Source organism: Cebus imitator, unplaced genomic scaffold, assembly GCF_001604975.1.
Source record: "Cebus imitator isolate Cc_AM_T3 unplaced genomic scaffold, Cebus_imitator-1.0 Scaffold45, whole genome shotgun sequence".
Lineage (NCBI taxonomy): Eukaryota > Metazoa > Chordata > Mammalia > Primates > Cebidae > Cebus > Cebus imitator.
The window spans coordinates 12,436,350-12,451,178 of record NW_016107360.1 but is presented as its reverse complement, the minus strand read 5'-3'; the positions used below and the strand labels follow the sequence as shown (position 1 = coordinate 12,451,178).

Sequence of the window (14,829 nt, the reverse complement as noted above, 5' to 3'; positions counted from 1 at the left end):
AAAAAAAAAAAAAAAAAAGGTATTTTCCCTGCACAAAAGCAGAATGATGTAGTGCAACCTAATTGTCCTTTTTTCTGCCATGGAACATGAATGATGGTTTTCTGTGTCTTTAAAAGTCATACTGAGACTCCTGAGTCATTGAGGTTTAATTGGGGAAGACTACTAAACCACCAATAACAGATATGATCTGTCACTGAGCCTCTTCACACCCTTTCTTACAGGAACTGTGCACATTAATTAAACTTCAATCCAGCATAATCACAATCATGCTTTTTGAAAAAGGAATTTTAAGAAAATGCACCCAAATGTTAAAGGAAGGGATAGTTTCTCTGGGAGGTAGACTTCTAGGTGATATTTTTTCTTCTTTATATAGTTAGCAGGTATTTTAAAAACAGATTTTTTAAGAACCCAGCATATGCAATTGCACATATACCGTGTAATTGCAACCACGTAGAAATTAATACAGATGCTTCTCGATTTATGATGGGGTTATGCCCCAATAAACCCATTGTTAAGTTGAAAATATCATAAAGTGAAGATGCATTTAGTACACCTACCCTCCAGAACATCATAGTTTAAACTCGTCTCCCTTAAACGTGTCCAGAACACTTAAACGTTAGCCTACAGTTGGGCAAATCATTTAACACAAAGTCTATTTTATAATAAAGTGTTGACTATCTCCTGTAATTTATTAAATACTATACTGAAATGTTTGTGTGGGTCCTTGGAGTATGATTTCTACTAAACACATATCACTATTGTGCCAATGTAAAGTCAAAAAATCCCAGGTCAAACCTTCATAAAGTGGCAATTGTTTGAACGTCAAAAGAAAATAAATCGCAATGGATATCTAAGTGAAACTATTGAATATTTTTTTCCTTCTCTTCATTTTTATTTTCTAAATTTTCAATAGGAGCATATATTATATCTGTAATTGAAAGAAATTTGTCTTAAATTAAGGTGGTGGGTGATTTGAGCATGCTTAAAGAGAACAAACAGACTGCTATTCGGATGCCAAAAAAGTGATTGCTAAATTATAAACAATTCTCATTTTCATCAAATCAATCAGGCAGTTTTTACTTATACTTCGAGTAGATGCCAATGTTTTTAGTTGCAAAGAGCTGAATTGCTTCAATAATAGAGTTCAAACTGCATAGGCCTGTTCTTTGAGGACATTAGTAAAGCTCTATAAATCTTTAATCCAAATTTAGAAAGATGTTCTGTAGGAAAGAAGGATAACAGACCCTCAGTTGTAGCCTCAAGATGGATTAAGGAGTCAGATCTGTGCAGCTCCAGGCAAATCCCACCAGGTGCACAGAAGGTGCATCAACCCCTGGCGTAGCTCACCTCATACAACCCAGTCCAATTTTGGATGTCAGCTCATTCCTTAATTCCCCTCAGACCTCGGGATCTAAAGTTAGAAAGCCCATAAAGATAGGACACTTGTCTGCCACACTTACTTCAGTATCCTAGAATATGGGAGGCACTCATCAATCTGTGGGACTGAAAAATCTGTTCAAGTGCCCGACTTCACTGAAGGATTAGAAATAACAAAGAATAGCAAAGACCTTCCCCGCAGATGTGACTGCCAGCAGAGTTATAAGAGCAGTGCTTCCAGAGGAAAATGGCCTGCTAGCACTCTCTCCTTCATCCCTGGCCTGCACCCACCACTTTGCAGTGGCCAGCGCCTTCCCCAGCAAGAGCCCCTACACCAGTTGTCTTCTCCCAGCGCCCAGGCCCCAAACAATGCTTGAAGCAAAACTTTGCAATTCACCAACTTCTACCTTCCAGGATAAAAAGTTCTGACATTCAGGAAGACCCTGCCTCCTATTGTCAAAAGGACAAGGCATCCGAATCCAAGCTGACAGTAGCATCTTTTTCACATTTTGGAACATCCGGTATAAAAAAACACCAAGAGGGAATCACCCACAGAACTGAGGGGTTGGGCTCTGAACTACCAGGCCCCCCTCTGTGTTGCCTTCACATCAGCAAAGAGAAGCTAGGCTCCTCCACCCTTTGCTCATGTCCACCTCTGCCCCAGCTATCCTGGCATAATTGTTTGGTCCTTTGGAAACCAAAACAATGTCCAGATTCATAGTAGCCCAAATCTATATTAAGAACAAAAAAGCATTTCCTTAAAGAAACACATTGCCAAGATTTCACTTCACAATGAAATCGGCCTTTACATTTCTTTGCTGATCAAGTTAGTTGTTCATTGTCTTAAATCTTTCCTCTTTGGAAAGGAGTTGTGCTTTTCATTTACATTACCAAATAGCACATTAAAGAGACTCCCAAACAATGTGTTCTCAAAGTGGAAATCGAGGCACACGCTCTCCAGCCCTGTTTCTCAGTTTGCCCACAGCTGCCCTGCCTCAGAATGACGTACGGAACTCTTAAAAGTGCAGATTCCAAAGATTTTCTGAATCAGAATTTCATAGGGATGGGTCCCACAATGCACATTTTAAAACAAATTTCCTGAGGAAAAAGCTATGTGGTTTACATGTTTCCTGTTTATTGTGATAATAAATGAACATTTAAAAGTGGGGAGGAGTTTCTTGAACGATTCTAATGCAAACTAAAGACCCCACTGTTTTGCTCTAGAAAAATAAACTAAGGTTTAAAAAAAAAAAAAAAAGCCTGCTTTTGCTGGGCCCACTGGCTCATGCCTGTAATCCCAGCACTTGGGGTGGCCAAGGCAGGTGGATCGCTTGAGCTCCTAATTTCGAGACCAGCCTGGCCAACATGGTGAAACCCCATCCCTACAGAAAAATACAAAAATTAGCTGGGGTGGTGGTGCATTCTTGTAGTCCCAGACACTCGGGAGGCTGAGGCATGAGAATCGCTTGAGCCTGGGAGACGGAGGTTGCAGTGAGCCAAGATGACACCACTGCACTCCAGCCTGGGTGACAGAGGAAGATCCTGTCTCAAAAACATAAACAAAACAAAACGAAGTGTGCTTTTCCCACTTCTCTTCCATGTTTTCCCATGGGTGTTCCAAATTTTTGGGGTGCAGACTCAGCTGAAAATCCTGTTGTACCTCATTTTACAGATAGGAAAAGGCATTCAGGAAGTGCTCATATGCAGACTTTGTAAGCACCTTTGTGGTCAGACTTCATGATGGCGTAGGAACAGTTGTCTATTTGTTGACTGCTTATGTGGTCCATGTACTTTACATACATTATCATATTTAATCCTATAAATAGAAAAAAATCTTATAGATGTCATTGTCCCCATTTTGTAGTTGAAGAAACTGAAGCTCAGGAAGAATTTGAACTCAAGTGTGTTCCTTCATTCAAAGCCTGGGTTCTTCCTACTGCATGCAGATGCCTGTCATCCACCCAATAATGTTTAACTAGTTTTCTCTTCTTTTGTTCTAGAGTTATTTTATATTTGGGCTTTTCACCTGCCAAAATATATTCTATATGCTAATTGATACCTTAAATTACATCTGTAGGGCTATCCCTTTGATTTAAAGATTTGTTTTCTGCTAAATTCACCCTTTTGGTTTTTGCTAAAATTCCCTTTTTTTAAATTCTTTGGGCATTAATACTTGATCAGTTCCTGAAAACCTTTTAATAAGGAAAGGATGGCACAAGTTTGAGACGCTCCACCTGGCAGGTGGAGGCTGCAGTGAGGGAAGGGGGTATCTTGTCACTCCAGGGAGGCAACAGTGATCAGTGACTGTTACCCTCACAGTTTTACCCACAACCAGCTTGCCCTAGGAGCATATATGTATGTCTTAGGATCCATGGTCACGGGTAGCAGTACTGTTATGCCCACAGCTGATTTTTTCAGAGGATCTTTATGTATAAAATGGCAAGGGGGAATATTATTTGCCTGAAGAGAGACTAAGAATACAACTGACATCCATTAAAGTATGTTTGTTATTGACGCCACATCTTTGTTTTAGGCCATAAAAATGAGATGCATTTGGGTTGTGATTCAATGTGGCAAATCAATTTTATGAGCTTTTGCTTGTAAGTTAGGCCATTATCGGGACCTCCATTGTTCAAAAAGGAAATGACACAGAGAGTTTGTTTCACAGCTGAGAAGGTAGTGGAAGGCCAGAAGAGCAAATCGAAGTTTGGACATTTGCGTCTTTCTTTATTTCCACTGGAGTGTGGTTTTCAATTGCAAGCTCTATGAGGTTAGGGATGGTGTCTGCCTGGGTCACTGCATTATCTCTGGTGCCTAGCACCACAACTAGAACAGAGAAGGTGATTAGTCAACATTTGCGATGAATGTTGAATTGAAGCCTTTCCGAAATCCCGTGTTAGCTTTGTTACACTGATTTTGTATTTTCTAACTTCTTGCAGTGCAGTAGAATTGAATGCAGTACCAATGTCTTAAGTTGCTAAATATCTGAGGACATACATATGATTTCAAACATCCTTTTTTTGTCATTAAAGATGATGTCACTGGGAAAAAATGTAATAATATAGAAATATGAAAGTTTAGAACAGTGTTGAAGGATGAAATCAATCCAAATTCAAAAATATCACAATGTTTGTTACTATTTTTCTCTTTCCTTTTGTTCTGGAATAATATTGCTTTGCTCCAGAAACAATGACTCATTTGTCATCTGCATTATGCTCTCTTCCAAATAAAATAGCTATGTAGAATGGATTTATAAACAAATGCCTTCTTGAGTCTGAAGACATGAGGATAATATATTTAAGACTAGTCATTAATAGCAGTTATAGAAATGTCTTAAGTTTTAAAGTCTAAAGAATGCAATTTTTAGATTGCTGCAGGTTTGTTTATATGAATTATAAATATGGAAAAACATTATTTCTTTGGGTAGAGATATTAAAGTAAAGTAGTTTTGTTTGTTTTCACAATATGTACTATTCAGAACTATTGGATATGGAGTCATAAGCAATCTACTTATTGTGGTTCATGCTAGTCTTACAGGAATCATTGATACTTCTGTATTAGAATGAAAGAATTATAGAACAATAAAGTTAAAGGCTGGACATGGTGGCTCATGCCTGTAATCCCAGAACTTTGGGAGGCCGAGGTGGGCAGATCAATTGAGCTCAAAAGTTCAAGACCACCCTGGGCTATGTTGTGAGATCCCTATCTCTACAAAAAATTAGCCATTCATGGTGGCATGCACCTGTAGTCTTAGCTACTCAGAAGGGTGAGGTGGGAGGATCACTTGAGCCTGGCAGGTGGAGGCTGCAGTGAGATGTGTTCACGCCATTGCACTCCAGCCTGAGTGAGACCTTGTCTCAAAAAAAGGAAAGAAAGGAAGAAAGAGAAAGAGAAAGGAAAAGAAAGAAAGAGGAAGGAAGGAAAGAGGGAGAGAAGGAAGGGAGGGAAGAAGGGAGGGAGGGAGGGGCCAGGCACAGTGGCTCACGCCTGTAATCCCAGCACTTTGGGAGGCTGAGGCGGGTGGATCATGAGGTCAAAAGATCAAGACTATCATGACCAACATAGTGAAACCCCGTCTCTACTAAAATATAAAAATTAGCTGGACGTGGCGGCGCATGTCTGTACTCCCAGCTACTCAAGAGGCTGAGGCAGGAGAATTGCTTGAACCCAAGAGGAGGAGGTTGCAGTGAGCTGAGATTGCGCCACTGCACTCCAGCCTGGTGCCTGGCGACAGAGCGAGACTCTGTCTCAAAAAAGAAAAAAAGAAAAACAAAGAAAAGGAAGGAAGGGAGGGAAGGAAGGAAAGAAGTCTTTTGAAGAAAAGACTTCAAAAGTCCATGAGGTATGGGCTTTGTTGATACACATATTCTAGGCTAGGGAATATATTCAAAAGTCTTAGAAATAGGCATGCCCCCGACCCAGTAATTCTACTTCAAGGAATTTATCAGAGGTATAAAGATATACGTACAAATAAGTATATCATGGCCCTACTTGTAATAGCATGAAATTGAAAACAGCCTACATATGCAACAGTGGAAGATTAAAAAATACTCTATGGTATATCTAATACTTTGCAACCACTAAAGTAATATTTGTTTACATGGCAAATGTTCACCATTTATTGTTAAGTAAACATAAAAAGCTAAGAAGGAGACAGAGTATGGTTGGTATGATGCCATTTTGGTAAGCTTTAAACTGTGTGTTTTTATATGTGTGCATGCACAGATACATGAAAACTGTCAAAAAATTAATAGTGCTTGGATTAGACACCTCTAGGGCCTCAATCCTTTCATCCAGACTTTTTACTTCAGTCATTGCTGTGGAAACCAGCTACATAGCTGTAACCTGACAGTGTATTGCCTCAGCCGGGAGGAGGTCCTATCAACCCTGTGGTTGTCTGCAGAAACCCTCTCAGCCTTCTGATGTCTGCGCAAATTTGGAAGAACAAGGCAGTTCAGGCCCTATGGGGTGACCCTTGACAAAGAGAAAATGTGAGATAGTGAATTGATATTTCAAGTCATATGCCAAATGAACTTTTAACAACCAGCTCTCTAACAAAAATAGCCCTGATTTGTGGCTTTCACCAACTTCTACGGTGTAAACATTCCCACTGTCAATTTCATACATGTCAATTTCATGCTACCAACCTGATGTCACTGAGCACAAAGTTGTCACAAGATATGCACAACAGGCCATGCCAAGTTGGGCAAGCGGGTTCCAACACACCATTGAATATATTCACCTCTTCCATCTCTCCTCTCTCTCTCTCTCTCTCTCTCTCTCTCTCTCTCTCTCTCTCTCTCAGAGACAGGATCTCACTCTGTCATCCAGGCTGGAGTGCAGTAGCATGACCACAGCTCACTGCAGCCTCAACCTTCCATCTCTTGGATGAACAATCTGAAGCACATTCTACAGTGAGACTATGTCTTAGTTGCCCAGAGTGGTGACCGATTTGATAATACACTTTTGAATGGCCTTTCCCTCCTTCCCTGCTTCTCTTTCTCTAGCCCTCCACTCCCATTCTCTGGGGGCACTTCCCAAAAGACAATCTGCACAGAAGCCCTTGTACCAGGGTCTTTCTGGGGAAACCCAAGTAAGACAGAGGTTATTCTGCAATATGACAATTCTGGATAATTTCGATTTTTTTATGTGTGCTTTTAAAATGTTGTCCATTTCTTCCATCAAACATGCCACTTATGTAATATTAATATAAAGGTAAAATCCATGTTATTTATAATTGTGGGTGAATTTTATATTATAATGGGATCTTGGTAAGTTGGAAATCATTGTACAATTTAGAAAGATTCAGCCTAGAGTACATGTTCGTCGTTCTCCACACCTGCTGTTCCTATCTTCCTAATTTTGAAGATATGAGACTGATCCATACCAGAGGAATTGAAAGAAGGGTAGAACCAGAAAAACAAGGACTAAAGAAAAAGAAAGGTTTCCTTATTTTTTTTTGTTGGCTTATTTTCCCCTTAATCCCACCAAGGATCCATTAAAGGATAATGAAAATAACAGCTACTGATGAAAAAACTGATTGACAAAGTCTAATGAGCAGAAAAAGTGATTTGGCATACTATTCATATTTAGAGATAATTGCTATAGATAAATGAGTCTTAAAAACATGTCCATCAACAAGGAAGCAATAATGTTATTACATTCAGGACACGTTTCATTCCAAAGAAACCTTCACAAAGAAAAAAAAATTGTTATTAAAAGAGAATGTAGTTAAGCATTCCAGATGCAAAAAAAGGTATAAAAATCTATAGACGTTAGAAATGGCCAGGGAAATATAATAGAACAAACATTTTTGTTCACGATATAAAAAATAACACACAGTGTAGTATTAAACTCCACAAGAAATACATGGCGGTGGCCGGGCGCAGTGCCTCGCCCCTGTAATCCCAGCACTTTGGGAGGCCGAGGCAGGTGGATCATGAGGTCAAGAGATTGAGACCATCCTGGCCAAAATGGTGAAATCTCGTCTCCACTAAAAATACAAAAATTAGCTGGGCATGGTGGTGTGCACCTGTAATCCTAGCTACTCAGGAGGCTGAGGCAGGAGAATCACGTGAGCCGGGGAGACAGAGGTTGCAATGAGCTGAGATCATGCCACTGCACTTCAGCCTTGCAACAGAGTGAGACTCTGTCTCAAAAAAAAAACAAAAAAGAAAGAAAGAAATATGTGGTGTTTACATCTGGAAAATTGCAAAATTATACTGAGGAATATGATTCTTAGAGAAACCGAGGGATAGCCACATGAAGGAACTTGGAGTCCTTAATTCTCTTTCCATCCATAGATAAGACCAAAGAGACCATATTAACCCCCTGTGGTTACACTGCATGAAGAATCTTTTCGGCTTACCTCCTTTCAATTTGCTTTGTCTGTAATCAACCTTTCTTTCTCTCACTACATATATGGATATAGATGTATATAGATAAATATACACATACATGTACACACACACACACACAACCCTAACTATGGAAAGAAACACATCCAAAGCCTTGAAAAAGTCTACATATTATAGTTTTCTGTTTTTGTTTTTTTTTGGTGGGTTTTTTTTTTTTTGAGACAGTCTCTCTGTTGCCCAGGCTGGAGTACAGTGGTACAATCTCAGCTCACTGCAACCTCTGCCTCCCAGATACAAGCGATTCTCCTACCTCAGTCTCCCGAGTAGCTGGGATTACAGGTGCCTGCCACCACGCCTGGCTAATTTTTGTCTTTTTGGTAGAGACGGGGTTTCACCATGTTGCCCAGGCAGGTCACGAACTTCTGGCCTCAAGTGATCTGCCCACCTCTGCCTCCCAAAGTGCTGGGATTACAGGTATAAGCCACAATGCCTAGCTTTATACAGTATAGATTTACAGTGACATGTTTTCCTTCCTTAAAATTTCCATTTTCTAGAAGACTATTGTATGTATTACTTTTATAATCAGAAAAAAATATTTAAAATCAATTGAATTTTATGTTATGTGTTTTTCTTAATCACAAAAAGAAAAAACTTTAATCAAGTTCAACTGGAAAACACTTTCAGATTCTCAGGTATTTACACATGAATTCTCTCATCAAGGCTGTATTTCTACCCGCCTGGTAGCAGTCATCAAAATTCAGCCATCAAGTGTGAGGCACTCGTGGGGCCAGGCATTATGAAGGCAGCCAACGTCAGTGGCAGCACTTGTCACAACAGGGAAGCTTGAAAGCTCTGCAGTGGAGGTGAAAGTGTGACTTAGCAATATCTTGGCAAGGGGCACTATGACAGACATGGACTCAGCGACAGAGTGCTGTTCTCCCCTTAGGCAACTGGTTTTTGTCTTGCAGACCCTCTGGGTCAGGTGCTGCTTTTTATGTCCCCCTTTCCTCTGGCCTTGAGAAAGTTCAGAATCCAGTTGTGTAACATCTTTTGCAACTCCATGTGACCCTAGGTACACATTTTCAGAACAACTTTATTTTCTTGTTCATCCTTTCTCTTTCACTTGATTTTTTTTTTTAATTTTGGAGATTCTACTGTATTTGATGTCTCTGTATAACCTGCCTAAAATCATTTTGGAAGAAAATGAACACAGAAGCCCTATGCAGTGGCTCAGGCCTATAATCCCAGCACTTTGGGAGGCCACAGCCAGCGAATCTCAAGGTCGGAAGATCGAGACCATCCTAACACGATACAAAAAATTAGCCAGGCAGGGTGGCACACACCTGTAGTCTCAGCTACTCCGGAGACTGGGGCAGGAGAATCGCTTGAATCACCCTGCAGAGGTTGCAGTGAGCTGAGATCACACCACTGCACTCTGGCCTGGGCAACAGACCAAGACTGCATCTCAAAACAACAACAACAACAACAACAAAACAAAACACAAAAATTAACAAACTAAAAAGACTAAGGAACACACTGCATTCCTTCCCTCAGGTGCTTTGCAAGCTCTGTTGAGCTCCCTGAGAAGTGCAAAGAAAATTCAATGGAAAGGGGGAAGATCAGCCTTCTAAACACACCCTTCTCACAAGCAGGGCCTGAGTCAAACTACTGACCTTCTTGGACCTTACTCTGTGAAAGATTGCTTTCTTCCCTAAAATTTCTTGGAACTTTCTCTTACTTGTAAGAGCCGTAAATATTACCTACCATAAAGTATTAGGTTGATGCAAAAGTAATTGCGGTTTTTGCCATTACTTTTCAATTTAATGTATTTGATGAAGTCCATTCACATAATAAACATTTAATGATGGCCTACTATACATAGGGAAGTGTGTTACATTAAAATTCTCAAACTCCTGATGCCCATAACACAATTTCTCTGAGATAATTCTAGAGAATTTCTTTCAAGATATTTACAGCTCTTTCATTCACAATGGCAAAATAATTTGATACAATGTAAATATTCCACTATTTGGAACCAGGGTAAGTAATTTTCTAATTTGAAAATTGTAAACATTAAGATGGTATAGAAACATGGAAAAGGATATAGGTAGAAACATAAGTATATTTCTATTTTATTAAGTACAGATATATTTTATTATGTCAAAAGTATATATAATCATATAAGTAGATGTAATCATATTAATAATTATTTCATATAAATACGTTTTAGCAAATTATGGCTGTTTCTGTATATAAAGCCAGAAAGGTGTGCACAAGAATTTAAATGGCTGAGTTTGAAGTAGAGTTTTTGTATTGTTTTGTTTTGTTTTTGTTTCTGAGACAGTTTAGCTCCTTTTGCCCTGGTTGGAGTGCAACGATGCGATCTTGGCTCACTGCAACCTCAGCCTCCCAGTTTCAAGCAATTCTCTTGCCTCAGCCTCCCAGGTAACTGGGGTTACAGGTATGTGCCACCAGGCCTGGCTAATTTTTTTGTATTTTTAGTAGAGACGGGGTTTCGCCATGTTGACCAGGCTGGTCTCGAACTCCTGACTTAAGGTGATTCACCCGCCTGAGCCTCCCAAAGTGCGGGGATTGCAGGTGTAAGTTACCTCGCCCAGTCTGAAGTAGAGTTTTAAGTGTACTTTTTGAGTATGACAGGTCAGAAAAATTAAATTATTATTACTAATATCACATCATTAGTTGCTTTGAACATTTAGGTGCCAAAATTTTGCAAAGACTTTAATTTGTAAAGGTATTAGTGCCCATAAACATGTTCAAATCACAAATTCTTCAACAACTGATCTAATAATTATTTGAGAAAAATTCGTGATAACTTATTGCCTTATGAAAAACTTTGGACAACTTTGCTTACAGTTTTAATAGTGTCAGTCTTCTTTCGGTGTTAGCAAGGCTATTTTCCAAGAGTTCATTGGCTTCTGCTGCTTATTCTTTACTGTAGGTCATCATTCTCTGTTTGTGGCAAAATAATAATTTCCATAGCAACCGACTGGGATGTTTCAAGGAGAGGATTAAGACTTCAGGAAAGAGATAAACAAGAGGAGCAGATGAATAATGAAAATAATCATGATCCTTATTCTCAATCAGAATAGAAGGAATATTAGGATGAAAATGTACGCTATATGTCTTTCAGAATTACTTCAGCCTTCAACACAACTACTTCAGTTCAGTTTTCCAGGAGACGTCGGCTACTCTAAGATGCAGTCACTCTTATAGTGTAGATGTTGTAGGAATAAAAGGGGCAGGAGGAAGCCTAATCAGAGCTCCATAATATTCCAATCAGGTACACGCCAATTGTACAGAAATACTCTCCAATAGCATCGTGGAAAGATATTTATAGGTGTATGTGAGTTATTATGTGTGGCATATTACAGGGCCAGAGTTAAACGATTTTATTGTGTTAATTTACTTTTTTATAACAAAAGGGGTTCCTAGGGAGCAGCTTAGAAAAGAGTAAGTCATTTGAAGAATCAATTTAAGTGAAGCATGGATTAATATGGTCCACACTTCTCCTATTAAAAACACTCTGGATAAATAAAAAATTCAAAAGAATATTGATGGAATTTGCTTGTGTCATCTGTATTTCAGAGCAAGTATTACATAATAAATGATTAATAACATCACATGTGGACAACCCTAAATGTTTAGCTCTTCGGCTTAAAGCAATTTGCATGTTATACAATCTGCTGTTACGGCTCTATGCTAGATATACCTATGCTGTTAGTTATCTCAGATAGCAGACCAGCAGGCAGTCAGCCAGTTCTGAAGAAAGCTAGCTCAACCAAAGGCCAGGAAATGTTTTTTAATTGTTTTCATTGTGTTATAATTTACATGTGGCTAAATGCACAAATCTGAAGTGCACCATTCTAGTCGTTTTGACAAACCTGTAGGTCCTGTCATCAACACCCAAATCAATATAGCATTTCTACCTACCTAAAAGGTCCCCTCATGCTTCAGTCTTCTCCTCTCACACCCACCGAGACAAGCACTATTCAGATTGTTTCATTGTAGGTGAGTTTGCCCGTTTAAGAACTTGTGAATGGAGTCATACAGAGTGTATTCCTTTGTGTCTGGCTTCTTTTGCTCAACAAGTTTTTGAGATGCATCCACATGGTTGTATAGATCAGTAATTCCTTTTTATTGCCGAGGAGTATCTCATTGTATGAATAGACCGTTTTAATTCATGCATGCTAATTGATCATTTGTGGCCAGTCTGTATAAAATAATTGTAAATCACAAGCCAGCCTGCCTATATAACCCACACCCTCTCTCTCATCTACCACTATTTTGCACTTCTAAGCATTAAAATGAAGTTAAAACCTCATCATTGGGACTGATAGAGAAAGCCGAAATAGTATCATTTTTGTTAAAGACATGAGTTTCATTACTTTCATATTTATACCCAAACTACTTGCTGGGCAACCTAAGTGCAAAGCAGGGATTTTCTCAGGATTGCTTTAATGAATCTACAGGGATTTTAATTAGCACATCAATTATTTCAGAGCTACCACAGGGCGAATGTTGTGGAGCAGATAAACTTTGATTTGGAAGGTCTTCCACTCCTGCCCCTCTCATTGCCCCCTCCCCTTCCCAGGGCCCTCCCCAGGACAGCTATCCTGACGCCAGTCTCACACGGCCTTGATCACAGCTGGCTATGACAGATGGAAAGGGTTCTAATAAGTTAATTCTAGGGGTTAGATAATGAGGGCTTAAGGCTTTTTTCCTGCCAGAGGGAATTTACATTTTAAAAGGGGCCTCTTGCAAAGTGATGCCAGCATGTGGACGGTAATCAATAAATGCTATCTCCATTCCGTTGAAGAACCAAAGCAAACTTAGAGGGTAAGAACGATATTTTCAGATCCAGAGGGACATCATAGCATCCTTTGAATTCGACTGAACTCTACTGATAATGTTGTCATGGAACTGCCAGTGTCCATCCTGCTGCTGAATAAAGACAAGCAGGAGAGTAGACTAAGACACAAAGAGGGAGCAGCCTACTCACGCCTCCAAACCCCATATCCAGACAACTCACTGATAGCTACATGCAGTCCTTTGCAAATAGGGAAGAGTGGGGATTTGAAATGTTCACGTATGCTTATTCTTTCCCCAGCATTCCAGGCTACCCTCAACCTTCCCCCAGTTCAGGCAGCAGAGATGTTTTGTGTATGTGTGTGTGTGCACACCTGTCCTCACAGAAGGGCTGCTATGGAAGAAATGCAGAGATAGAAAAGAGAAATGACTTTGTCTTAGTCCATTTGTGCTACTATAACAAAGTACCGCAGGCTGAGTAATTTGATTGGAATTTATTTCTTACAGTTCTAGAGTCTGGAAATTCCAAGATCAAGATGCCATCATTCAGTGTCTGGTGAGGTCCTTCTTGCTGTGTCCTCACATGGCAGAAGGGTGGAAGAGCAGAAAGGGACCTAAGCTGATTTCCTCCTGCCCTTTTATAAGGCACTAATCCTTCATCACTGCCCAAAGGACCACGCCCATTCATACCACCACAGTGGGGATCAGGTTTCACAGTGGGGATGAGAAGGAATTTTGAGAGACATTCAGGCCCTACCAGAGTTTCCAAATAGACTTTTGAAACTAGAGACAATAAACTCAAAAAGCTTCACTCAAAACATTTAACTCAAAAAAGGTTTTTGAGTTTTAAAAGCCTGGATTATCAGAATCGAAACCAAGGTTCTTAAGGATCAGAGGCATGAAGTTTATACTATTAGCCACAGATTTGAAAACATTGCTTCCCAAAGGACATACAGACCCTCCACACTGAGGGAGGAGGAGGAGGAAAGCTATTGAGACACTGATAGGTGTCCCAAAGAAGGAGTCACACCTGCCCCTGGGCAAGTCTGGCTAGATAGAGCCCCCTGCTGAGTTTGCGAATCTGAGCACAATCAAGGGTTATGTCTCACTCCTTAGTTGGGGTTCACAGAAGAGCCAGATCTTCTAGACCTTTCCCACAGTAGTGTGGTAGAGCAGCAGCAGTAGATACTGATGACTGCACAGCCTGTCTGGGCAGCAAGACCCTGAGGCAGTCTCACTCCCATCTACCCTCAGTGTGATGAGGGAAATTACCTTGATGCCATGACAGCCTCTATGCTACCGGTACACTGTTGCACAGGCCACCACAGAGATACAGGGCTAAAAAGGATCAGAGACCAAATTAAGATATTCAAAGCACACAATTTATTAAATCAATTTATCCATACAGCAATCAAAAAGGGGAAAGCAATGGGATGGGGTAATACACTTAGGAAAGGGTGCAAGAAAGGCAGAAGGACCACACTACATAAAACTTGGGCTATGAAAGACTCATAGACACTGCTCTCTCCCGCCCCATCAGTCTTCCCTCCTGATGGTGTGGCTATGAGGACCAAAGATGAGCAAAGAGGCCCGAAACACAGAAGATGCCTGGGACCAGCAAAGGCAGTTGTTTTCTAGGACACACACACTCACATTTCCCACAAACACCTGGAGCGTACATTCTCATCCCCAAAAAACATAAGGGATGGCCAGCAAACCAGAAGATACAGTCATCCGAGAGACCAATGACCAGAGACCAAGTAAGAAC

At 40.2% G+C, this 14,829-nt stretch overlaps 1 long non-coding RNA gene across 1 annotated transcript in view; it reads right to left on the bottom strand.

Moving 5' to 3' along the window:
• Nucleotides 1-12,641, bottom strand: part of LOC119470947 — a 15,131-nt gene extending 2,490 nt beyond the window's left edge. The window contains exon 1 of the long non-coding RNA XR_005199932.1: nucleotides 11,107-12,641. This is a non-coding gene — a long non-coding RNA (uncharacterized LOC119470947). The remainder of the gene's footprint in view (nucleotides 1-11,106) is intronic.
• Nucleotides 12,642-14,829: the final 2,188 nt, after the last annotated feature.